Genomic DNA, 26,574 nt, shown 5'->3' on the forward strand with positions numbered 1-26,574 from the left:
AAATAAACGCAGAGAGAGAGAGGCCTTTAAATCTGATCTCTGACTTCCTGGGAAGATTACAGGCTGGTACTAGTACGCAATATGATGCCGAGATAAAGAGTCTTTGTAGCCGTGGGTACTCAGTAATAGTGACGGTAAAATCCCACTGTTCGATCAAACAGAAGTAGTTCAAAAGTTAGGTCTGGGTGACTGTCAGTTCAGTCTTATAAAAACAAATAAAGAGACGTCTATTATCAAAACTTATTTCAAAACCTTTTAGATTCACTTCCAAATGATTCTAGGATTTACTTTCTTGAGAATTTCACACGGACATTGATAAATCAAAAAAGAAATGACTACAGAGTAGGCTTAGGGATTTATACCGATAGAATTCCGGGCTAGATCCCTGCGTCGAACACAGCTCTGAGCTCCATCATGTTTGTTGTTTTTTAGACATGCAAGATTTAGTTTCTATTCTCAGTGTAAATAAAACATTGTGATGGTGGCTAAAGAAGGTTTAGCAATACATTAAATGGACATTAAACAATTAGCTCTTGCAGGGATATTACGCTAACATAATTACTCGCTAGAGAGCGCTACTTATGAAATAAAGTATACTTAGTATACAAGTCATCATTATTTCACATGTTCTAGTGAGCTGGATAATTAAGACACGATTAAATATTCCTCCAGACTAACTATCCTTGAAATAATTAAAAAATCTGCATAATTATATATAGTTTAATATATATTTGCCTCAGATAAGACCACCATCCTTGCATCTGAGTCATCAAAGTATCTACTCTCCCAACTAACGTAGACTGTTTTTTTTACTGTTGAAAACCATCAAGACTCTAATGTCTCCCAGAAGGACAGCGTTAAGTCCACATACCTACAGTGCCAAAGTCCGAGGGTCGATTTCCTAACGTACCATTGCTCTAAAACTAAACAAACAAACATTTTGTTTTGTATTTGAATTTTGCACAAAGCTACACGAGGGTTATCTACACTAGCTGTCCCTAATTTCGCAGTGTAAGACTAAAGGGAAGGCAGCTAGTCAGCACCACCTATTGTCATCTCTTGGGATACTCTTTTACCAACGAATGGGTGAATTGACTGTCACATTTTAACGTACTCAAGGCTGAAAGGGCTGGTATGTTTGGGATAGGGATTCAAACCTGCGACCCTCAGATTGCGAGTTGAGCACCCTAACCACCAGCCCATGCCGGCCCTACTCTTGACGTCCCGCGTTCAACATTTTCATAGCATCCCCTTAAAAATGATGTATGCCATACGTTGAAACTAGTCGAATAATGAACAGTATATTTTGTAAACTGATTTTATCTAATTGTGTTTTTTTTTTTTTTTGCAAAATTCTTGTCCGATAAAGCTGCTTGTCTTGATATCACGTTTAGAAAATCTTGTAACCTGGATTTTAGCTACACAATAATTATAACGAGAGCAGTTAGTTCATAATTTCACGTTAACCGGTGTGACAGCAATAATTATACGGACTTACAACGCCAAAATGTGGAGCTCGTTTTCTCGGGGTGAACACAGCAAACAGTCTTGTGCAGCTTTGCTAAAAAACAACAAAAACAAACAAACAAACAAGCAACATCATTTTATTATGTATATATTTATCATACAGTTCTAGACTTTTGTTTTTTCCACAGCGTTTAATTTCCAGATATTTCCTAGAACAATTGAAGTAAAGCAAAACAAATGCAGTTAGAACAGTGATGAAATTATATGTGATGCCGAAAATAAATGAATGAGTCTAAACATGAATTTCCAGATTTCACTCAAACCACATTGTTGTTCTTTTCATATTTCCTCCTCAAAAGACAAAAAAAGAGAGAGAGAGAGAATTATTTCGAACTATACCAGTAATTTTGTTCGCATTATTACGCTCTGGTTATTCCTAAGCTGTCAACGGGAGTAATTTTATCACGTGCTCTTTATATTCTTGAACTAATTATTCAGTAACAGGTGAGTAATATTTAGAAAGAAAACTTTCTCCGATCTGTTACGCCAGCTGGCTTCCTATGTATCTTCTCGCGACGCGTGAGGTTGTGCGAGATTATTAACACATCGTCGAATAAAGCAATTTTTCGATAATTTCAGTACTGTTATGATTATTAATAATAAAGAATACACCTCGAGTAATTTTACTAATGAGATAAAGTAGCTATTTAAAGAAGAATAGAAATAATATGATGACGTGAGATGAAAAAGTTTGATTCTGGGCGTAATGGCGGCATGGCCAAGCGCGTAAGGCGTGCGACGTTTTCCAATCACGTAGTGTAAATGTGACGGTATTTGGTAAAAGAGTAAAGAGTGATGAAGTCTTACACTAGGGACGGCTAGCACAGATATCGAGTAGCTTTGTGCGAAATTAAAAACAAACAAAACAAACAAACAAACCAATCACGTAAAAAAGTATTTTAAAAGAAAAAGGGAACAATATTATCGATGTCTCTTTTCATTCTGGTACGTACCCCGCTGATACAGCGGTAAGTACATGGATTTACGATGCTAAAATCAGGGGTTCGATTCCCTTCGATGGACACAGCCGATAGCCTGATGTGGTTTTGCTATAATAAAAACAAACAAACATTTTGGTGCAGGAATGAACGAAGAACATAAAATAAAATACGAGGTAAATAACCATCACATTATTAGTTTTTAAATTTTTCAGTGCTGAAACTATATTTTTGAAGAAGGACAACAAACAGCCTCAGAGAAATGCATCAGGAAACAGTTTTTTTATCCACAAACGTTTATAACTGCATTCCATATGTTCCACTGAACTACTTTCTTTCACTAGGAAGTCTTCAGAAGAGAGCAATGAAACGCGAGTCATTTTACACCTTGCTTTCCCTTGGTATTAATTACGTTTTTTAGTTTTATTTTTAACTATTGCACGAATTAGTCTGGATTTCAAAATTACATTAAGCATACAAACATTACGTTTAATAATGAAGGTAAAAAGTACGATGTATTCAACTACAGCGATCTAAGTCACATTTCTTTTCTTATACAATCACCTCAAAATCATTATTGATCAAAGTGGACTAAATTAAAAATATATCACAATATAATGTATATTTCATTTTTTTTCTAATTTTGGTGTGTTTTTTTTAATTAAAAGTTGCACAAGAGACTGTAAATATATCTATTAATACATACAAGTGAAATTACTGTACGTTTTATGTGTCACTAATCGAAACAGTTAAGTATGTAATATTAAAATGATTTTCAAAATGCAAATCAACAAGTCACGTTACAATCACAGTTGATGTAAATTAACAGTACAACACGTGATTGTATTAGGACTACATTTGGTTTTATATAAATAGTATCAATGACATCAAAACTTGATTACTTTAGGAATACAACAAACTGTCAGTTGCAAAATCGTTTTGGTTTGTTTTGAGTTTCGCCCAAAGCTACACAAGGGCTATCTGCGCTAGCCGTCCCTAATTTAGCAGTGTAACACGAGATGAAAGGCAGAGAGTCATCACCACCTATCGCCAACTCTTGGGCTACTTTTTTTACCAACGAATAGTGAGTTTGAGCGTCACATTGTAACACCCTCGCAGCAGAAAAAGCAAGCATGTTTGATGTGATGGAAATTCGAACCCGCGAACCTCGGATTACGAGTCGAGTGCTTTAAGCACCTAGCCATGGCGGACCCCTGTTGCAAAATATTCATACATTGAAATCATAAGTATGTTTTCCGCCAAGGGAATTTGAATTTGCAAGACGAATATATCTCTTATTTTTATAGCATAGCTAAACAAATGAATATCAAACAACTTAGGGCCAGTTAATACGGATAGTTTTAGTGTAAATTTGCGTTAAATTAAATTAAACATACTAATATTTAAAATACGTACATCGTATGGTACTTACTTTAATTTTTCATATTTATTTTACAAATATACCGTATAGTAGAAATTAATTTTTGGGTATTTTTATTATTTGATGACCAACTGCAATTCAAATATAGTATTGCACGTGCATTTGCTATTACCTCTTGTCGATAACGAGGTAGAAAATCAAATTATGAATATATTTCTTACATAAATAAAAACTGTTATATTTTCCAAACGACAGTAACAAACCACAGTTGTTGGTTTTTTTTTCCGATAGGTCTCCAGCTCAAGAACACATAATTTTTTTTTCGGATTAAAACTAAAAATTGCTCTTGGTTTAAACCGACTATTCATTTAGAGTTTCTCAATAGATGAAAGTGAGTGATGTTAACTAGATGTATTCCTTCTAGTTTATCCGTTGATAATATTAAGGGCGGATAGCACCCAATATCCGAAATAATTAATCCTTATTGGTGGATCCAAGACAGCCTCAGATAGACGCTTTCATTTAATCACGAGCGTCAAGACAGCTACCAGTTACTTAACATAAACAGCGCCCTCTGTGGGATCTTAAGTAAACTGTAATGATTGAAAGATTGCCTTAAGGCTAAAACTTTATAGCTTACCACATCGATGTTTGGACATCTACTTGTGTCCAATTAACAGACTTCTAGGGAAGTAGAATTGAGCAATGACTTAAAATAAATTATTAGTTTTCAGGACATGAGCATTCAAAGAAAGTCTGAGCTGTGAACGGACGTTGAGTTGTATCTATATAAATATAATAATGCTGTCTGTTGTCTGTTCATGTAACTACTTCAAAGAATGGACCTTAACCAAATTTGGTATAGAGGTTTATTGGGTCCATGGGGATTACATACAAACCTTACGTTTTCCTATTTTGTGTTTTATGTTTTTATAGGCGTTTTTGTGGTGTGTTTTTTTTACCACTACCTCACTTCCTGCAGAGAAGAGATCTTCATCATATCTGACATGAAGGTTTCTTAAGTTGATATGGAGACACTTGCAACTTTGCGGTTTTACATTTTGTGTTTTCTAGTTTTTAAGGGCGTACTTGTGTTTTCACTATTACGTATAAGAGAAGCAACTTTTCACGTCCTATATGTGTGTGTGTATTTTCTTATAGCAAAACCACATCGGGCTATCTGCTGAGCCTACCGAGGGGAATCGAACCCCCCTGCTAAAAACCAGGTTTCGATACCCGAGGTGGGGAGGACAAAGACAGTCCATTGAATAGCTTTGTGCTTAATTCCAAACATACAGACACAAACAGTAAAGTCTAAAATGAACAGTGTTTGCGCGAGACAAGACATGATGACATCACCGAAAGCTAAAATAGATTAATCAGAGTTTTTGTCATCTAACTTTTTTAAAACATTTATTGTTGGGCAAAATTATTATAGTTATTTTTTAAACTTATTTTTAAAAGAAAAAAGTGAATTTGCCTAATTTGTATTAGTTGACCGCTCTCCCGTTTAAATGGCCAGATGTGTTAAGGCGTTCGACTCGTAATCCGAGAGTCGCGGGTTCGAATCCTGGTCGCAACAAACATGCTCGTCCTCCTAGCCGTGGGGGCGTTATATAGTGACGTTCAATCCCACTATTCGTTGGTAAAAGAGTAGCCCAAGAGTTGGCGGTGGGTGGTGATGACTAGCTGCCTTCCCTCTAGTCTTACACTACTAAATTAGGGACGGCTAGCGCAGATACGCCCCCGAGTAGTTTTGCGCGAAATTCAAAAACCAAAAACTCTTCCGTTTAAAATAAACTTTATTTAGCGAAACTATAAACTTTAAACTTGGCTTCTAGAAAGGGCAAAGAAAAGGTTTAAATTACAACCGTAGTATTTCTGAACGAAACGACCCATAATTCAACATGAATTAGAAAGAATGCCTAGATGCCATCACTACCTCTGTCAGTAAAATATCTTAAAGATACTAATTTTGCATGAACATGGGTGGGTATTATAATAATTTTAACGCTGTATTGAATGATTTATGCTAAGAATATCAACAAGTTAAAATCAAGAAGATTACCATAACGTGTGTTACATTTCAAATAAATCTGTCAACCTTTGACCCCTGTGACACAGCGGTATATCTGTGGAGTTACAACGATTGAATCCTGGTTTTGATTCCCGTGGTGGGCAAAGCACAGATAGCCCATTGTGTAGCTTTGTGCTTAATTCCAAACAAACAGTGTGCCTATTTTATTCTGTACAGTCATGGAAGAACTAGGGAAAGGAAAATTTTTGAAAGTCATGTTAATGACTGAAGGAAGAAATTGGTTGACCTTACAGGTACGGAAATAATATTTCTTAGTGTACCCTAAGTTGAGTAACTACTGTCCATCGAATTGCATAATACAAAAGACTGTTTGTTCGTTTAATATCGCGCAAAGTTATTAAAGTTACATGGGCGAGATGTCTCTAATTTCCATAAAAGAAGCTAGAGAGAAAGGCAACTAGCCACATCACTTCTTAGGACACTCTTTACCAACAAACAGTGAGATTTACCGTCACATTATAATGCTCTCACGACTGATAGTTTGAGCATGTACGGCGACTGGTTTCAATCCTGCGGCATGCAAATTGTAAGACGGACGCCCTCCATCACCAGACCGCAAAAATGTTTGTCTTTAGGCATAAATATGCATAGTGGGCTATCTGTGCTCTGCTTGTAACGAATATCGAAACGATTTCTCGCGTTATAAACCTTTAGACTTTCCACCTACTTATCAGAGGGCTACTACAAAGGATCAGTATCGATCAATTTCTATTTAGCGAACTTGAGGCCTAATTTTTAAGCCTGTTCATTATTATTCTCTTTTAAAGACTGTGTGAGCCAAGACTTTTCACTTAATGACATTCATGTATAAACACTGTGACACGTTTTTCTTAACTCTCCCGTGAAACTGTTCCTTGGTGTTGCTGTGATTCAACACGGGTGAAAAAGTGAATTGTCCAATCGTGAGAAATGTTAGTAGGAGGTAAATATCACTGAATTATTACAATTACTTCAACATTTAGAGCTCTTTCCTTATTAGTTCGAACTAGGGCCATTGTGACTCAGCATATTTCTTTTGTTAACGTTTCTACTCATCCCAAAAACGTCGGCCCAACATGGCCAGGTGGTTAAGGAATTCGAATCGTGATGACTAGCTGCCTTCCCTCTAGTCTTACACTGCTAAATTAGGGACGGCTAGTGCAGATAGCCCTCGTATAGTTTTGCGCAAAATTCAAACGAAACCAAACCTCAAAACGTTTCTATCAGACTTTCAATGTATGATTTATCATTTAAGAAGTATGAAATACTTTTGCCAACACACAAGAGTGAAAACAAACGAAACATAACTAGTTATGCTAAGCCCAACTATTTAAAAAAAACTAATAATAAAATCGGAAAGTACTTTTAAAAAGCAACTTAAAAATAGAAAAAAAAATCTATCTTTGAACGTGTCTTCTACCACAGCTAACTCGGGCAGGTTTCTTAGTTAAACCAGTTCAGTTGAACAACCTCTGTAACGAAAGTGGTTTTACTGTTACAACAAGATAAAACTGAACTTTATACTCATTGGTTGGAGAAAGTTCTCGTGCGTTTCATGGATACAGCTTGTTTTCGGTTGGTAATACTGTAGTTAAACATTATGTCAATCTTGTCTAATCGCAAGAAATTAAAGCAGACGTAATGCCATCTGTGCTCGGTTTCTTGTTGATATTTGAGTTTCTATCTTGCGGTTAGAGAACGTTTATTAATTTATTCTAACCTGAAAATTAATACATTGTTATTATTATTTTACCTGATTAATTAAAGGCTACTGCGCGAAGCAGAATTCTTTTGTAACACGCAAACATCACAAAAAGTGCATATGTTCTGAAGTCACATTACTGGCATATGGATTTTTTTTTTTTTTACGTAGATCCAAATGCTGAAATATGTGTTGAATGATTACGTGTGGTTTAGCATAGTTAGGTGGTTAGGGCGCCTCTACTCGTAATCTGAGAGCCGTGGTTTCCAATCTCCGTCGCACCACTCATGCTCGCCCTTTCAGTCGTGGGGATATTGTAATGTAACAGCCAATCCCACTATTCGTTGGTAAAATAGTAGCCTAAACATTATTAGCGATGGTTAGTAGTAACTAGCTACTCTCTCTCTAGTCTCACACTGCTAAATTAGGGATGGCTAGTGCAGATAGTCCTCATGTAGCTTCGCAGGAAGTTAAAAAACAAACAAACAAGCAATGTACTAAAGTATAATAGATTAAAATTAAGCCTTTCGTTTAATACTCCGTATTCAAAAAGCCCAAATTAAAACATAATAAATGGAACAATACGCATTATATGAATTTTAATACGGACTGTTACGATTTCAGCATTAAAAATATTTGCAAGATTCATCAAGGTCCGGCTTGGCCAGGTGGGCAAGGTTCTCGACTGGTAATTTGAGGGTCGCAGGTTCGAATTCTCGTCACACCAAACAAGCTCGCCTTTTCAGTTGTGGGGCGTTATAATGTGACGGTCAATCCCACTATTCGTTGGTAAAAGAGTAGTCCAAAAGTTGGCAATGGTGAGTGGTAACTAGCTGCCTTTTTTCTCGTCTTACACTACTAAATTAGATTGGCTAGCGCAGATAGCTGTGGTGTATCTTGGCGCGAAATTCAAAACAAACCAAACTCATGAGGAAGACCAATAGATTTGCTCGGCATGGCCAGGTGGTTAAAATACTCGACTCGTAATCCAAACATGCTCGCCCTTTCAGCGATGGGGACGTTATAATATGACGGTCAATCCCATTATTCGTTGGTAAAAGAGTAGCCCAAGAGTTAGTGATGGTTGGTGGTGACTAGCTACCTTCTATCTAGTCTTACACTGCTAAATTAGGGACGGCTAGAGCAGATAACCGTAGTGTATCTTGGCGCGAGATTCAAAACAAACCGAAACCTTTAGATGAACTCGCACAAACAAACTTAGTGACAGTTAACTGATAAACAGACCATATAACATTTCATAGAAGATTTTTAGTAGTTTGCATGAATTAGTTATGTTGCAAATGAGCCCCCTAAAAGCTATCTGGGGCCCAAGTAAATGATATATTCTGCTATAGAGCACCAACTAATAACTAGTAAATCCCGTCTTGTATGTTGCTATTCATCGGTATAGTTTGTTTTGAATTTCGCGCAAAGCTATTCGAGGGCTGTTTGTGTCAGCCATCCCTAATTTAGCAGTGTAAGACCAGATGGAAGGCAGCTAGTCATCATCTTTCACCGCCACCTCTTGAGCTAATCTCTTACCAACGAATAGTGTGATTGACCGTTAATTTATAACGCCCCCACGTCTGAAAAGGCGAGCATGCTTAATAGGACGGGGATTCAAACCTTCGACCCCAAGATTGGGCGTCGAGCGTCCTAGCTTCTAACGAACTGGCCATGCCAGACCGCTATTTACCGGATTTTCTCCGTAATATAAAACTATATTTCTTCAAGTTTTAATAACACCGAGTCATTAAAATATAAATACTAATATTCATGAACGCTTGTGGTCATATCTAATTTCTTTACCAAATTTAAATTCGATTTAGTCATATCAGTTTTCTCTCCTCCTTGCGGTACAGCTGGAGCCACGTATATCCGTTTTGTTTGTTTTCTGTGTGTACTGTGCGTCCAAGTGAAACCCTATATGTTTATCGTGTTGCTCTAAAAGAAGGTTTCCGGCCTGGAAGCACTCGAATTACAAACACTTCCCCGAAATACACGTCGCTCGGTGCATATATATGTGCGTATGTACGTACGTATGCATAATATGTATGAGTGGATTTTTATATGTGTGAAAGATTAAAAGTATTTGTGTATTGATGTAAATACCTTTTTACGCTCAGTTCATAAACAAATAAATGCATTTAATAAAATATATTAATATTTTACCAGCTTTCGCTATCTGACAGTTAGAAATTTCTTGCATTAAACTAATTTAAGTTTCATAAGTTTGTTTATTTTAGACATAGGTCACAGTGGACTATCTGCTGTGTCCACCGCGAGAAATTGAATCTTATATTTTAACGTCGTAACTCCATAGACTTGCCTCTGTCCTATCGGGGGACGTGCGATAAGTTATTTAACTTCTAGAAAGTGTACATAAACGTGTTTTAACTTCTGAGTTTTCACTTTAAAGAAAATGTACATATGTTTATACGTAATAGTCGTAAACAAGAATTTTAGTTTGTATCAACAGAAATATTGAATACAAGTCTAAAGAGATTGTAACCATTGTACACGTCTCTGGTTAATCCACATTTAGAATATTGTGTTCAGTCTTGGGCTCCATACCTAGGGAAAGACTTTGAATTATTGGAAAGGGTTTGGAAAAGGGTTACAAGAATGATGCCTGGGATAGATGAGCTGTCATACGAGGAAAGGCTAAAATATCTCAAATTGTTTTCTCTAGAAAAAAAGAAGAGGCTGAGGAGATCTGATTGATGTGTTTAAAATTACAAAAGTTTGTTTTGAATTTCGCGTAAAGCTACACGAGAGCTATCTGCGCTAGCCGTCCCTAATTTAGCGATCTAAGACTTGAGGGAAGGCAGCTAGTCATCACCACCCATCGCCAACTCTTGGTCTACTCTTTTACCAACGAATAGTGGGATTGACCACCACATTAAGATGCCCCAACGGCTGAGAGGGCGACTATGTTTGGTGTGACAGGGATTCGAACCTGCGACCCTCGGATTGCAAGTAGAGTGCCTTAATCACCTGGCTATGCCGGCCCTTAAAATTATAAAAGAAAGTTATAATGTCGATGCGCCATCTTGTTTCATATTTAACAGTGAGAATAGCAGAACTAATGGATACAGTTGTAAGTTTTGACATGGTAGGAATCACTCTTCAGCTAAGACAGTTGTATTTTTCTAATAGGGGGGTTGGCCTTTGTGATGGGTTTGTTTCAGATATCGTAGAAACAGCAAATATAAAAAAACTTTATACGTTCACGAATAATAAGTGTTGGTTTTAAGTGTTTTTTTAATTAATTTAGTTTAGAGTGTGGAACAGCCAAGATGGACCAATAGATCCCGTGTTGTCTCAGAACGTTACGTTATGTTACACTAAAGGCCCTTCAGTAGCATACCGGTAATACTTCAGACTTACGATATTAGAAACCGTTGCACAGATAGTCTATTGTATAGGATTGTGTTTAAAAGCAAACACGCTAAATAGTAGATATGTATTTTATATATATATAACTTATATGTATTTTTTACGCACATTACACGTAAGCTGTACGTGACATTTTTGCTTCCGGTTACAGCATATTTAGGACAAAAGAAATTATTTATAGACAACAAGTTTTTATGACTCTTTAATCTCGTAACTGAAACCTGTTACTAGAAGGAGATTCGGAGTAAGTAGGGTATTCAATGTTAAAGAGAGAAATCGAGGGTGATTTACCAGTTCAGCAATTAGAGGTTTGTAGAACAGATCTAGTGAAGAAGGTAAGTTAATGGCCTTGTAATGTGAACATAAAGAAAGACGCCTATTCATTGATTCACAATGAAAGCACCAAATTTTTCTGCGTAGATTAAGACAAGTTAATTAAATTGTACTGAATTCAGTTGAGGAGGAAGAGGTCAACGCTGATCCTCGTCCTCCCTTGTACCCAAATATGGTCCGATCCCCGATGTAGAAGAAAGACAAACTAAATCAGACAGTCACAAATTATCAAAGTTGGACACTTGTGACATGAAATGATCAGTGGCTGGAATCTGGGAAGTTGAATTAAACATTTAGGATGACGTAATTTGGTGGTTAGGATGCTCCACTCACAATATGCAGTCCTCGGATTTGAATCCCCATCACCGAACATGTTCGCTACTTTCAATCGTGTGGTCGTTATATTGTTACGGCCAATTACATTAGGTATTTTACAAAGGGTATTTTCACTTTACTTTGATAAAAAGATAGTACCAGAGTAGCGGTGGATACTCTTCACTAAATGCCTTCTCTCTCTCAATTATATCTCGTATAAGTTATGAACTTATAGCTCTAGAGTGTTTTTTGCACGAAATCAAACAAACAAACATTCTTAATTTACGGGTCACTGGTTATCAAGAGCTAAAAACAACAACAACTAATGTTTAGAAACGTGTAAGGACTTTGACAATTTTGCTTTAAAGTTAGAGAGACTAAACCGTCGAATTGGCTTACAAATATGGATTCATGTGTCTAACTTTCTGACACAAACTACTTAAAAAAATCACCAACCTGACTTTTCTTCTGCGAAAGATTTTAATACATAAACACGTGTTACGAAAATATGGTAGTTTAAACTATAAAGGCTCATATTGATAAAGAAACATCTTGAGTCTATTTCTTCAAAATGAATAACATTCACTTATCTGTTAAATTTTTGAGAAATGGTTACTGTTTTAAATGATAACAAAAACAAATCAATGGATCAGAAATAACCTTAGATGATATGAAGTGGTACCTTGGATAAGCTAATAAAATAAGTCACCCAGATTAGGAATAATCTTACATGATCTAAGGCTGTATCCTTGATATACTAATAAAATAAGTTCCCCAGATTAGAAATAATCTTACATGATCTAAAACTATATCCCTAATAAGCTGATAAAATAAATTCCCCGGATTAGATATAAGTTTACATAATCTAAAGCTGTATCCTTGATAAACTAATAAAATAAGTCCTCCGGATTAGAAATAATCTTACATGATCTGTAGCTGTATCCTTGGTAAGCTAATATTAATATACATTAACACCTGGTGGGATAATTCTGCCCCTGGAAAGAATAAATGATGTAATAATTATGTTCGTTATTTTGAACAGTAAACTTGAGGCGCCCAACCTACAGACGTTTCAGCGTGTTTGTGGACTTACAACGTTAGAAACCGGGTTTCGATACCAGTGGTGGACAGAGCACTGATAGTTAGTCAAACGTGTAGCTTTGTGCCTGGCGTCAAACAAACAAACATCGCAGAACCTCTGTCGCCAGCATTTGACACTACAGTTACTACAAGTACACGTGTCTATGTGTTGATTGTAAGTAAAACTCCACGAACATAATCTTTTTTATACTTTAAAAAGCGAAACGAAATGTAATTAGAAGCACGTTGAAAGTCACAAGGTTTACTCAAGAAACTTTAGACATGGTACAGAATTTTTCAAAAAACACATTATATTCCATATCAGAATCAATTTTCTCCCACTACTTCGCTTTATCAGTCTCTGTCGTTTTTATCTTTTATGAATATAAGATCGATCATACGCAAGAAGCAGGGCGCTCGGCTTACAGTCTGACAGTCGCTTGTTCGAATCTTCGTCACACCAAACATGCTCGCCCTTTCAACCGTGGGCGCATTACAATTTTACGGTCAATCCCACTATCCGTTGGTAAAAGAGTAGCCTAAGGGTTGGAGGTGGGTGGTGATGACTAGCTTCTTTTCCTTTAGTCTTACACTTCTAAATTAGGGACGGCTAGCGCAGATAACCCTCGTGTAGTTTGCGCGAAATTCAAAACAAACTGTAGAAGAAGATCGCAAGACGTGGAGAAGTTATTGTAAAACGCATGTATGTCATTAAAAATTCTGTAATCTGAACAGCTAAGCCTAACATGCCAAGAACGTAGCTAATAAAATATTAGTGACTTGATTATCGTAAGGTTTGTTTGTTTTGGAATTAAGCACAAAGCTACATACACAATGAGCTATCTGTGCTCTGCTCACCACGGGTATCAAAACTCGGGTTCCAGCGGTGTGAGTCCGCAGATACACCACTGTGACAGGCGTAAGGAATTGTTAAGATAACCTAGAATAGATCATTTTTGTAGTGGCTTTATATGCCGACCTGGATTGACAGGAAGTATAATGAATACACTATGAGACTGTTTCTGAAACACCCTATGTAACCAACCAGTAGCCATGCTGACCACTTAATTGTCCTAAGAAAAGTTTCTTTTCAAGCGCATAACGACAACAAAATGGGCTATGTTCACTCTGTTCACAGCAGTTATCGACCCAGATTTTTAGCGTTATAGCCCTCAAATTTATTGTTCAACTGCTGATGCCTCTTGGATATAAGAGAAAAGAGAAAAAACATTTAAGAGGGTTTATTTGCATGGAATCTATAATTTGCACATACGTTTGGTTTTGTTTGTTCGTTGTTAAGCACAATACTACACGATTATATACGTGCTTATATTGAAACCTGGTTTTTAGTGCTATAATAACCCTTCAGATGTGCCGCTGAGCCAGTGTGTGAGGGATATATGTTAGGAATAAGTAAGCACTAGGTAATCCTTGTTACTATCACTTGCAAATCATTTAAATAAGCTAAATTAAAAAAAAACAACAACAACAATTAAAGCCTAAAGTTTTTCTAAAACATATTTAGCTGGTCCATGGAGTGAAAATGGTTGAAAACTTTCAGATCTAAATAAAGTCCAACTATCCTGAATACAACTTAGGATTCCCCATGTTTTATGACGACCCTTACGGCCTCTAGAGTAATTTTAATATATGCTATTTTGAATTTAAAATATTATTCATAAACATATTATCTCGATATAAATTTATTTTTTTGTGCATGTACGTCTCTGTATGTATGCATGTGATTTCATTAAATACAAGGAAAAGAAATAGACAACAATTAGCAATAAAAAAGAAAACGACAATGGTATGAAGTTGAAACTTGGAGTTAGGGTTAAGTTCAATAAAAGTTAAAGAAAATTTTAAAAAAACGCACACTGACAGCCGAACTCATTAACCTAATTTAAATGAAAGCCAGTCACTTGTCTTGTAATTTACTCCAGACAATACGACTTTTGTAGTTTTTGCTTAACCGAGTGTGTGCTGGTTTCTACTCAGAAGGTAGAAACATATTACTTTTCTTTATGCAAATAGCATTAATTATAGCAATAATAATTAGACTGGGGGGGCACGAGCTGACATTTCTGTATGCTATGTATTGTAAAGTTCTTATCTCAAAATCTGCAGTGTGCAACATATTCATAACTGTAATTCAAAACTATCGAATTAAATCTCTACGTGACGATTATCTCATGCGGACTATTAAGCATTCATTTCAGAAAGGGACCCGTTATGATCCACATGGAAGGAAGATTGAAATCTGAGATTAATGGCTTGCTTTGTAAGTTCTTGGAATTGGAATTGGTTGATTTTAGCGAGAACTATTGTACATTTCATGCACGAATTTTGGACGGTTTTAAGAGAAAACGCGGATAAGATAATATCACTATCAAACCGGTTCAAGCGTTGATTATATCGTTGATAAAAACATGAGTTTAGTTAGATAAGAGCTACTGCCAAGTATAGTTAATGGAATTTGGAAGCTGAAATATGGATGTATTTACTCGTAGCTAGACCCCAAGGTTATTCAATCAAACAGAAATAAGATGTTGGTTTATGTTACCTCGAAATATACCCACAATAGCTGACATTAGATCTTCATCAGGTACGTCTTCTAGTGGGTGTTTGGACAACTTTGAGAAGTTTCATATCATTCTTGTTAATCTTTGGTTCTAAAAGGGAAAACATCACGTAACTGGAACAGCGCTGGCATTTCTAGTTAACATGGTATATTGTCTCACTATTAAAAATTTTTAACAGAACCTTTGAAAATATATTTATAACAACCAGATGTCTTATGTTAAACATAGTTTTCTTATTTATGTGCAATACCGTTGTTTAACATTTAACACACTCATAACGGTAAATCTAACTCTTCATTTCTATTTTAGGAATTATAAGATCTTGTATAACTAACTACCTTCTTACAACTAGCTACAAGCAATGAAAAGCAGTAGGAGTTGAGACGTTGTAGATGTAAACATTCATCTCCATAGATTTAATAGATTTACTATGACAACTGGTTAGTTTAATATCAGCCTTATTTTGTCCTGCAGATGGGATATGCCTAACGTATTTGTGAGCTATTATAACAAGCATTATCGCCCCCCAGTGGCTCAGCTGTATATCTGCAGACTTACAACGCTAACAACCGGGTTTTGATACCCGTGGTGAGTAGAACACAGATAGCTCATTGAGTAGCTTTGTGCTTAATTCAAAACAACAACAACACAAGCATTATCTGTTACGACTTTAAGGTCGGACTGGAATTGACAACGGATTCTTAACTGAAGTCTTCTTAATGCTTACAATATATATAACCGAAGAAATACAGAGGAAATAAAGAACTTTAGATACTCGAAGCAATATTCACCCAAAGAAAAACCGAGGAGATGAACCACTGTAGGTACTCGACACTCTGTCTAGTCAAAGAATGAAACAGGAGATGAACCACTGTAGGTACTCGATACTTTGTTCAGTTGAAAAAGGACAGAGGAGATAAACTTCTCTAAATACTCGAAATCCTGTCCAACAGAAGGACACGGGAGATGAAACACTTTAGGTATTCGAAACTCTGTCCATCCAAAGGAAAAGATGAAAGAAGAACCATTTAGATACTTAAAACATTTTCCAACTAAAGAAGTAAAATCAAGCTTTGTTGCTGAATCAAAAACGCTGCGACCAATTGAAACGCTATATAAAAAAAACGAAACGTGTACATTCAATGAATCAAATTATATTTTTTCTAAAACTGGCTAAATTATTTCGATATATTCTTTAGCGAAACTAATAAAAACAACTCACAACAAGAACAAAAAAATTCACAGAACTGCTACAAAATAATTTGCAGCATGGATAAGAAACCTCATACAACTAACGGTGTTGGGTCAGGCATGGCCAGGTGGTTAAAGCACTCGACTCGTGATCCGAAGGGCGCGGGTTCAAATCTCTGTCGCACCAACTCTTGGGCTACTCTTTTACCAACGAATAGTAGGATTGACCGTAACATTATAACGCCCCCACGGCTGAAAGAGCGAGTATGTTTGATATGAATGAGCTTCGAAAACATGACCCTCAGATTACGAATTGAGTGTCTTAATCACCTGTCCATGCCGGACCACAAATTCAACTTGGAGTTAAGTAACTAAACACAATCATGGGACCTCCATATGGATAATGTTAACATATTTAACATGGGAGTTCCAGATGGATAATGTTAACATATTTTCAATAGGCATAGAAGGACATAAGTAGAATCAGAACCAAGTGGATCCTAAGTGGAAGAAACACTGTTCGTTTCTTTATCCATATTAGGTTAATTGATATAATTCTACTTCCAGCGAGTAGATTTGATGTTGTTAAAATTAATTTTCTCACACGTTTTGATATCGCTACAAAATAAGATAAGATCACTCTCGTCATAACCACTGTAGATACAGATAACCATATACAGATAAGATCACTCTCGTCATAACCAATGTAGATACAGATAACCATATGCAGATAAGATCACTCTCGTCATAACCACTGTAGATACAGATAACCATATGCAGATAAGATCACTTTCGTCATAACCACTGTGGATACAGATAACAGTTACGCTATTAAAACTTATTTAATCATAAATCATATTAAATAGTCTCAAAGAGACTAAAATAATATGTTGTTGTTTGTAGGTTAAACACAATGCTACACAATGGGATATCTGCTCTACCTACCAGGGGTATCGAAACCGGGATTCTCGCGTTGTCAGTCCACAGACATATCACTGTGCTACAGGGTGGGGGACGAAACTAAAATAAAGCTCGCTCCTGTCTGTGCAGCTCAGATGTTTTTTTCTTTACCTGATTACCCGAATTCACTTACTTATCTCTAAAGTGTTTATTATATATGATTTTTTTTAAAACAGTTAAGTCAAAGTACAAAATTCATAGTCTACATGTGATATAAATAATGTAAACACGTAGCTGGACTCACCCATACACATTTAAATATTCAGTAATTCTTTTTTACCATACTGTTATCAGAACACTCAGTAATTCATGTTCACATTACTGTCATAGAAAAACTCAGTAATCTATGTTTACACTACCATCATAAAAACTCAATAATCCATGTTTACATTACAGTCATAGAAAAACTCAGTAATCCATGTTCACACTACCATCATAAAAACTTAGTAATCCATGTTTACATTACAGTCATAAAAAACTCAGTAATCCATGTTTACATTACAGTCATAGAAAAACTCAGTAATCCATGTTTACATTACCGTCACAGAAAAACTCGGTAATCCATGTTTACACTACCATCATAAAAACTCAGTAATCCATGTTTACATTATCGTCATAGAAACTCGGTAATCCATGTTTACATTACCATCATAAAAACTCAGTAATCCATGTTTACATTACAGTCATAGAAAAACTCAGTAATCCATGTTTACATTACAGTCATAGAAAAACTCGGTAATCCATGTTTACATTACCGTCATAGAAAAACTCAGTAATCCATGTTTACACTACCATCATAAAAACTCAGTAATCCATGTTTACATTATCGTCATAGAAACTCAGTAATCCATGTTTACATTACAGTCATAGAAAAACTCAGTAATCCATGTTTACATTACCATCATAAAAACTCAGTAATCCATGTTTACATTACAGTCATAGAAAAACTCAGTAATCCATGTTTACATTATCGTCATAGAAACTCAGTAATCTATGTTTACACTACCATCATAAAAACTCAATAATCCATGTTTACATTACCGTCATAGAAAAACTCAGTAATCCATGTTTACATTACCATCATAAAAACTCAGTAATCCATGTTTACATTATCGTCATAGAAACTCAGTAATCTATTTTTTTACACTACTATCATAAAAACCTAAACAATACATATTTACACTACCACCATAAAAAATCAATAATCCGTGTTCATTCTACTGTTATTAAAAAAGTCAGTAATTCATGTTTACCCTCCTATTATCAGAAAACCCAGTAATTCAATGTTACACTATTATTAGCATCTCAACATTGACGATTACTTCTTGATGATGAGTTACTTGCATATTATCATAGAAACGTCATAGTAATATCAACCATCATATTCGGTATTGAATTGGAAACGTTGTAGCACCTTGTTACCTTCTTTCTTCGTCTCATTTCAAGTACTCATTTTTTCCTACTTTGTGAGATATAAACACAAAGAGTGAATCATGGGATTTCTCGGTATCAGTTTTAGTTTCTGGGCGAGTAAATAATAAAAGCGTATATCTTGCAATACTAATTATATAACAGTATATGTAACAATGATAAAATCACACATCTTAGAACACTAGCCATATAGCAACTGAGGTAACAATAGTAAAATAACACATCTTATAAGGCTAGATATATTATAATGATTGATATAACTCTAATAAAATTACACATCATACAACGCTAACTATATAACAACTGAGGTAACAATAATAACATCATATATCTCATAATATTAGCTATGTAACAACTGAGGTAACAATAATAACATCATATATCTCATAATATTAGCTATGTAACAACTGAGGTACAATAATAACATCATATATCTCATAATATTAGCTATGTAACAACTGAGGTACAATAATAACATCATATATCTCATAATATTAGCTATGTAACAACTGAGGTAACAATAATAACATCATATATCTCATAATGTTAGCTATGTAACAACTGAGGTAACAATAATAACATCATATATCTCATAATATTAGCTATGTAACAACTGAGGTACAATAATAACATCATATATCTTATAATATTAGCTGTGTAACAACTGATGTAACAATAATAACTTCATATATCTCATAATATTAGCTTTGTAACAACTGAGGTAACAATAATAACATCATATATCTCATAATATTAGCTATGTAACAACTGAGGTACAATAATAACATCATATATCTCATAATATTAGCTATGTAACAACTGAGGTAACAATAATAACGTCATATATCTTATAATGTTAGCTATGTAACAACTGATGTAACAATAATAACTTCATATATCTCATAATATTAGCTTTGTAACAACTGAGGTAACAATAATAACATCATATATCTCATAATATTAGCTATGTAACAACTGAGGTAACAATAATAACATCGTATATCTCATAATATTAGCTATGTAACAACTGAGATAACAATAATAACGTCATATATCTTATAATGTTAGCTATGTAACAACTGATCTAACAATAATAATATCAAATATCTTATATTAGCTATGTAACAACTGAGGTAACAATAATAACATCATATATCTCATAATATTAGCTATGTAACAACTGAGGTACAATAATAACATCATATATCTCATAATATTAGCTATGTAACAACTGAGATAACAATAATAACGTCATATATCTTATAATGTTAGCGATGTAACAACTGATGTAAAAATAATAACATCATATATCTTATAATGTTAGTTATGTTACAACTGATGTAACAATAATAAAATCATGCATCTTAAAGCGTTAGCTAGATAGCCACACTTAGGATTTATTGGTGGCTCATAACATATTGTTTACAGTTTACAATGTTTTCAGTGAAGCATTCAATTTTCATTGGTGAATCATAACATATTGTTTACAAATTTACACTGTTTGTAGTAAAGTGAGTTATCTGTTTTTATTTAGAAATAGTATGACACATTTATAAAATTAAACTAGAAATAAACACGAAAGATTGGTATCAGCTAAAACTTAGCTAAAGTCTTGCCACGCCTCCTTTTGTCTCCGTTAGGAGTTATAAGGACAACCGGAAGCATGCTGACATGCCAAGCGTAAAACAGCTGCTATTCTTATGGTACAACTATTAACACTAATTCTCTGTTTACAAGTGAAAAAAATGAAGGAAGATTAACGAAGCCAACATTCGGGGGCGTATGAAATATGTGTCTGTGTCGCAATCCCAACGTAGCCATTTTGACACCAGAAAAATTTTGAAAAACACAGGAAAACTGAAAACTATTTATAACACCGCAAGGTGGTATATTCGTACCGAACCCCATGCGATTTGGTTGACATAAACAGGGGTAGTTCACAAAAATATCAAACTATGCTCTCTTCGCCGAAAAAAATGAGTTTAAAGAAAACATTCCAAAACTGGTGCCTGGAAAAAAGTATCTTTCTACTAGATCCCAAGTAAATGGATCGACATATGTCCAGAAATGGACCAAAACTCCTAAAAGTGTGTTTTTTATGACCTGTTGATCCCCTAAAATGGATATATCCTACATTTTTGTATGTGTATATATATATATGACCTGTGTAAAGTATCTTTGTTCAAAATCCCGTGTAAATTGGTCAAAAATATGGCTAAGTCAGTGACCAAACTATCCACAGTTGTACTTTTTTGTAAGCTCTAACCCCTCAAAAAGACTCAAATTAATGAAATCCAACTTTTTGTATGTCAGTGTGTCGAGAGTATGAAAAGTTATATTGAGGCTAATTTTCAATTTGATTTGAAAATGTGATAGTACAGTAGCCGGTCCAAAATATAGCTTTTGGGGTTGTTTGACCTTTCACCCTATAAAATCCTTAAACGTAAGCCTAGATAGAAAAAAAAATAAAGGCTCCTGCGCATATTGAACCGATGTATATTTCTTTCAAATTTCAAATCGATTTGCTTAGAAATGAATGAATAGCAGTCGATTGAAATATGTTTGGTGGACAAAAGAAACAAAGAGAAAACCAATATGTATCTCTGTGGAAACGCAATCAACAAAGCACTATAGTTCTTGAAGATTTTTTCTAATAATAAAGATATGTTTGTTTTAAACATACCTACACAGTGAGTTCTATTTGCTCTGCCAGTCGCAGGTAAAGAAACTCAAATACCATTATTTTATATTTATTATATAAATTTTCAAAGTATTTTATATGAATATTTCATAGCAAAAACATATACTTTCATTTGATAATATAATTATAATATACTTGATAATTCGTTTTTACAATTATTTGCTTATATAGTTCATAAAATAAGAGACGAGGAACCGTTTAGATCAATAAACGTATACTACGATATTAATATGTATTTTCATATAATCATTTACTTTAAATGAGATTTATATAAAAATGTTATTTAGTTTCTGTAGAACATCTTGTTCATAACAGCTGTAAGTAAGTGAAGTGAAACTAAATAAAAGTCAGAGCTTTATTCAATTTCATAATAGCCTCTCATCTTTATCTGCAATATTCACGTTTCATAAATTTTCGAATTGTTATTGTGACTCAAATTTAATCATTTGTTTCTTTTGAATTTCGCGCAAAGCTACACGAGGGCTATCTGCGCTAGCCGTCCCTAATTTAGCAGTGTAAGACGAGAGGGAAGGCAGCTAGTCATCACCACCCATCGCCAATTCTTGGGATACTCTTTTACCAACGAAACGTGAGATTGACCGTAACATTATGACACCCGCACAACTGAAAGGAGGAGTATGTTCGGTGTGACGGGGATTCGAACCCGTGACCTTTAGATTACTAGTCGAGTGCCTCAACCACCTGGTCATGCCGGGCCAATTTTGATCATTTTACATGGTTCTCTTTTGTATTTACAAGTGATTTAGGGTGACCTATATCTCTAGACGATATTAAATCTTTGAAAAGTGAAATAATTCTACTTTTAGTTATATTTGGCAAATACCAACTGTGGCTAAATAAAACAAATTCCTATGTGACAATAAAAAACTATGTTTAATTACATACACAACCCGAGCATAGAATAAAATCTGTGATAATTAATACAGTTAGCTAAAGAAACAACACATTACCTAAAATATGTATCGATAAATTACAGTTAAACAGTTTTAAGAATTTAGAAAGATTTTAAGGATTTCCTGGCGGAAGGTTTCTAATTTAGGAGATTTTAGTATATCCTCAGGCTTCCAGGAAAAACTAATTTAAATCGTACGTATCAGACGTTCATGTTCCAAGCGAACAAGGCGGGTCGTTGTTGAGATGGTTCTAACAGCTGAGTTCTATCTAATTTGAGGAAGACAAGTCGAACAAGATCACGTGATTTGTTTGCACCATCTGGAAAAACTTTTGACTCTCGTGCTTTTTTTTCTCTCTTCCTTTTTTCTCATAGAGGGCGAGGAAAGTGCAAGCAGAATCATTAAAAACTCGCATCTATGTGTGTGAACGTAAATGAATTAAGATACATGTATGAACAACGCTTGCAAACGTATACATAATTATGTTATAGGAACTGCAGAGTGAGAGATCTAACAAAACCACGAATACTAATGCCACCTTTAGATCCTTTGCACAATGCAACAAAGGGTTCAAAGACGATAAAAAAGGCCCTGAAATTAGCACCTACTTGGCGATGGTGGTTCATCATTCATCTATATCATCTAAAGTTAGACATATGTGTTAAGCGTTAAGTTTGTGTATTAAGCTTTGGTGTTAAGTTCGTGTACTGATATCATATTTTAGACTTACGATCGAATAAGGATTAATTATTATACATACCAGTACTAAATATGTCCACAAATTCTAAGTCTTTCTCTAACTGCACAATTTAAAAATACAATGAAATATATATTCATACATACTTTTCTGTCTGGAACGTTTCATAAGGAAAACCCAAGAGTTGGCGGTGGGTGGTGATGACTAGTTGCCTTCCCTCTAGTCTTACACTGCTAAATTAGGGACGGCTAGCGCAGATAGCCCTCGAGCAGCTTTGCGCGAAATTCAAAAACAAACAAAACAAATCATAAGGAAAACAACACTTAACCACGCGCGCATTCACACATATCCGTGTGCAAAAAAGCTAGCATTCTAACTAGGTTACTTGAAACAAAATGTATGGATATGTTAACAAGAAACAAAGAGAACAACATCCTTTACTGCAATTATAGAGATAATAAACACATTAAGACATTCTTGGTAAAGTATCAGATGAAACAGTATTTAAACAAAAATGCAATAATGCGATCATGTGACAATCGGGCAATGAATGAGAACACGGATTCAGTATTGTATTTAACATCAAAATTAATATCTCGTGTTAAATTTTCTTGTGCTTAAAGGAAGTAGTTCCTCAGTGGGACAGAGCAAGGTAAGCTTAACTTAAAACAAACAAAACAACAACAACACTACCCTTCTTTTTGTTTCGATTCAGATTTACAAATCTGTTCTCTGCAGTTAAGAGTTAGATTCTTCAATTCGTTTATTTAAAATTATTAATAATAGTTTAATCCTGTTGGCGCGCTAAGAGATGGAGAGACAGTTTTACTTGTTACTTATGTAGAAACTAATGTATGGTTACATAAAATCTAAGTTTGTTGTAATATTATTTACAAATTAATAGAAAAAAGAAATGAATTTAAGAGGCTGTTCTTTTTTAAATTTAAAAACGATTTTTCATTCCCAGTTTGTAATAATTTTGTTTTTTTGAATTTCGCACAAAGCTACTCAAAGGCTATCTGTGCTAGCCGTCCCTAATTTAGCAGTGTAAGACTAGAGGGAAGGCAGACTAGTCATCACCACCCACCGCCAACTCTTGGACTACTCTTTTACCAAAGAATAGTGCGATTGACCGTCACATTATAACGCCCCCACGGCTGAAAGGGCGAGCATGTTTGGCGCGACGACCCTCAGATTACGAGTCGCACGCCTTAACACGCTTGGCCATGCCGGGCCGTTTGTAATAGTAACCGTGTTGTAGGAAGGCAGTTTGTTTTTTGTTTTTTTTTCCTGGAAAGTTAGGAGGGATAGAGCGAGGAAGAGGGAAGTGAGGGTGGTGATGGTTGAATTTCTATCTGGTTTACATATCAGTAACAAAAGCAACGTTATATTGGATACGAATTTCAAGGTGTTAGGACCATCTTACAAGTAAGCAGGAATGTGATCTATTCGCTACGAGTCTCTATCTAGTTATCTGGTTTGTCTTTTTTTTTCATGTATTTACATTAAAGTATAAACTAGTATTTTTTGTCAGGAATAGTTTAAATAAATGCTATTAAAAAAATAACATTTACGACCAAATATTCAGAGAATCCTGCTAGGTAAGTAAGAACATTGTTATATCTAAATGTACAACCTTGCTTTTGTCCATGTATAAGCATTTCTTATGCTTGCTTGTTTTTAATTTGGCGCAAAGCTACACGATGGCTATCTGTGTTAGCACCCCATAATTTAGCAGTGATAGACCAGAGAGAAGGCAGCTAGTTAACGCCACCCACCGCCAACTTTTGGGTTACTATTTTTACCAATAAACAGTGGAATTTGACTGTCTAATTAAAACGCCCCCAAGTCTGAAAGGGTGCGCGTGTTTGGTGTCACGGGGATTCGTTCCCGCGACTCTCAAATTGCGAGTAAAGCCTCCTAAATCCATCAAGTCACACCAGTTATGTAATTTTTTTTTCTAATTCTATCTATACACACCAGTATATAATATATGAACTATAGAAATGGAACTGATTCTCTGAGGTAAGAAGCGTCGGTTCGAAATCTTTTATCTCTAACCATTTAAAAATAAAATGAAATCGGGAACTTATGGCATTAGAAAACATCACGGGTGTAAAAAAAAATATACACATTTACTCTACTTAATATTTCACAAACCCTAGCTTTTCTGAATAAGTAACTTTTATTAGGTTTGGTTTATTTTGAATTTTGCGCAAAGCTACTCGAATGTTATCTGCGTTAGCCGTCTCTAATTTAGCAGCGTGAGACTAGAGGAAAGGCGGCTTGTCAGCACCACCCACTACCAACTCTTGGGCTACTCTTTTACCAACGAATAGTGGGATTCACCGTAACATTATAACATCCCCATGGCTGAAAGGGCGAGCATGTTTGGTGTGAGGGAGATTCGAACCCACGACCCTTAGATTACGAAGCGAATGCCTTAACCACCTGGCCATGCTGGGCCTAACTTTTATTAGGATATTATATCAGTCTTCAAACAGAGAATTGAGTTTCACTAGATATATGAAACTGAAATACAATCCTTCGATAAAAGTTGTTTACCCAGATAATCTGTTCTTTCATACGCATAGGCCTTCTTTTAAATCATCCATTTAAAAAAAATGTTCCACGTATTACTAATTAATCTCTTAACAGCGTTTACACGTACATTGATAATGCCGTCTTTACTCATATCATATTTTGTACCATTCGTACATCACGACGTCAACATTTTTTAGCACCTCACTCTAAAAGAGTGTGTAGTGAGTTTGTAACGAGCTGACGTTTGTTGTGCATAATGTGATACAGAAATATTCACAATTTACGCATCTAAAATTTTTTAACCGGTTACTTAAAACGTAAAATATGTAACATAAATACAGAATTGTTTTGAAGGTGCAAACGTAGAATGAGAAAACGGAAATCTTAAAAGGTGCAAAATATGTAGAAAACCTGTCATTTAGCAATTAACACTGTCTTTGGTTTTAGTCATAATTTTATGTGTCAGCAATTAGTATCATTAAAACATACAGACTTTTTATTCTCAAATTTCATCGAGTTAAAAGCAAGTTAAACGCCGTATAATTAACGTCCATCCCTTTTGTTAGACGACATACGATTAATATAGCAGCGTCTATACATATATATAAGTAAAAAACAACACTACATCCACTATGGGTTTCACGTTTCTACACTTTGCACATTAATAGCTTGTGCTATTACGTTCATGAGAGGGATGTCAATATTTATTAGTTATAAACGTTTCGGGATGACCACATCCTTATTTTCTCTAACAGGACGAAGACATCGTAGTTGTAACATCCTTAATGTTACCAGTATCGTG

General features: G+C 35.1%; 1 protein-coding gene and 1 long non-coding RNA gene across 6 annotated transcripts in view; one reads left to right on the forward strand and one right to left on the reverse strand.

Annotated features, from left to right (window-relative positions):
- The window catches only part of LOC143244398 (uncharacterized), a 39,864-nt gene extending 16,196 nt beyond the window's left edge, over nucleotides 1-23,668 (reverse strand). For all 3 annotated transcript variants that reach the window (XR_013025048.1, XR_013025047.1, XR_013025046.1), the window contains exons 1-2: nucleotides 23,375-23,668; nucleotides 15,316-15,424 (exon numbers count right to left, since the gene is read on the reverse strand). This is a non-coding gene — a long non-coding RNA (uncharacterized LOC143244398). The remainder of the gene's footprint in view (nucleotides 1-15,315; nucleotides 15,425-23,374) is intronic.
- Nucleotides 1-26,574, forward strand: part of LOC143244397 (proton channel OtopLc-like) — a 52,877-nt gene that overhangs the window by 3,069 nt on the left and 23,234 nt on the right. Inside the window, exon 1 of one of the 3 annotated variants that reach the window (XM_076488985.1) lies at nucleotides 12,909-12,927. The exons of 1 other annotated variant lie outside the window; for it this stretch is intronic. The gene's annotated coding sequence lies outside the window, so the exon portion shown is untranslated. Of the gene's footprint in view, nucleotides 1-12,908; nucleotides 12,928-24,521; nucleotides 24,657-26,574 lie in introns of those variants that run through there. One more of the 3 variants, XM_076488984.1, reaches the window with a different exon arrangement.

This window comes from Tachypleus tridentatus, chromosome 2, assembly GCF_004210375.1.
Source record: "Tachypleus tridentatus isolate NWPU-2018 chromosome 2, ASM421037v1, whole genome shotgun sequence".
Lineage (NCBI taxonomy): Eukaryota > Metazoa > Arthropoda > Merostomata > Xiphosura > Limulidae > Tachypleus > Tachypleus tridentatus.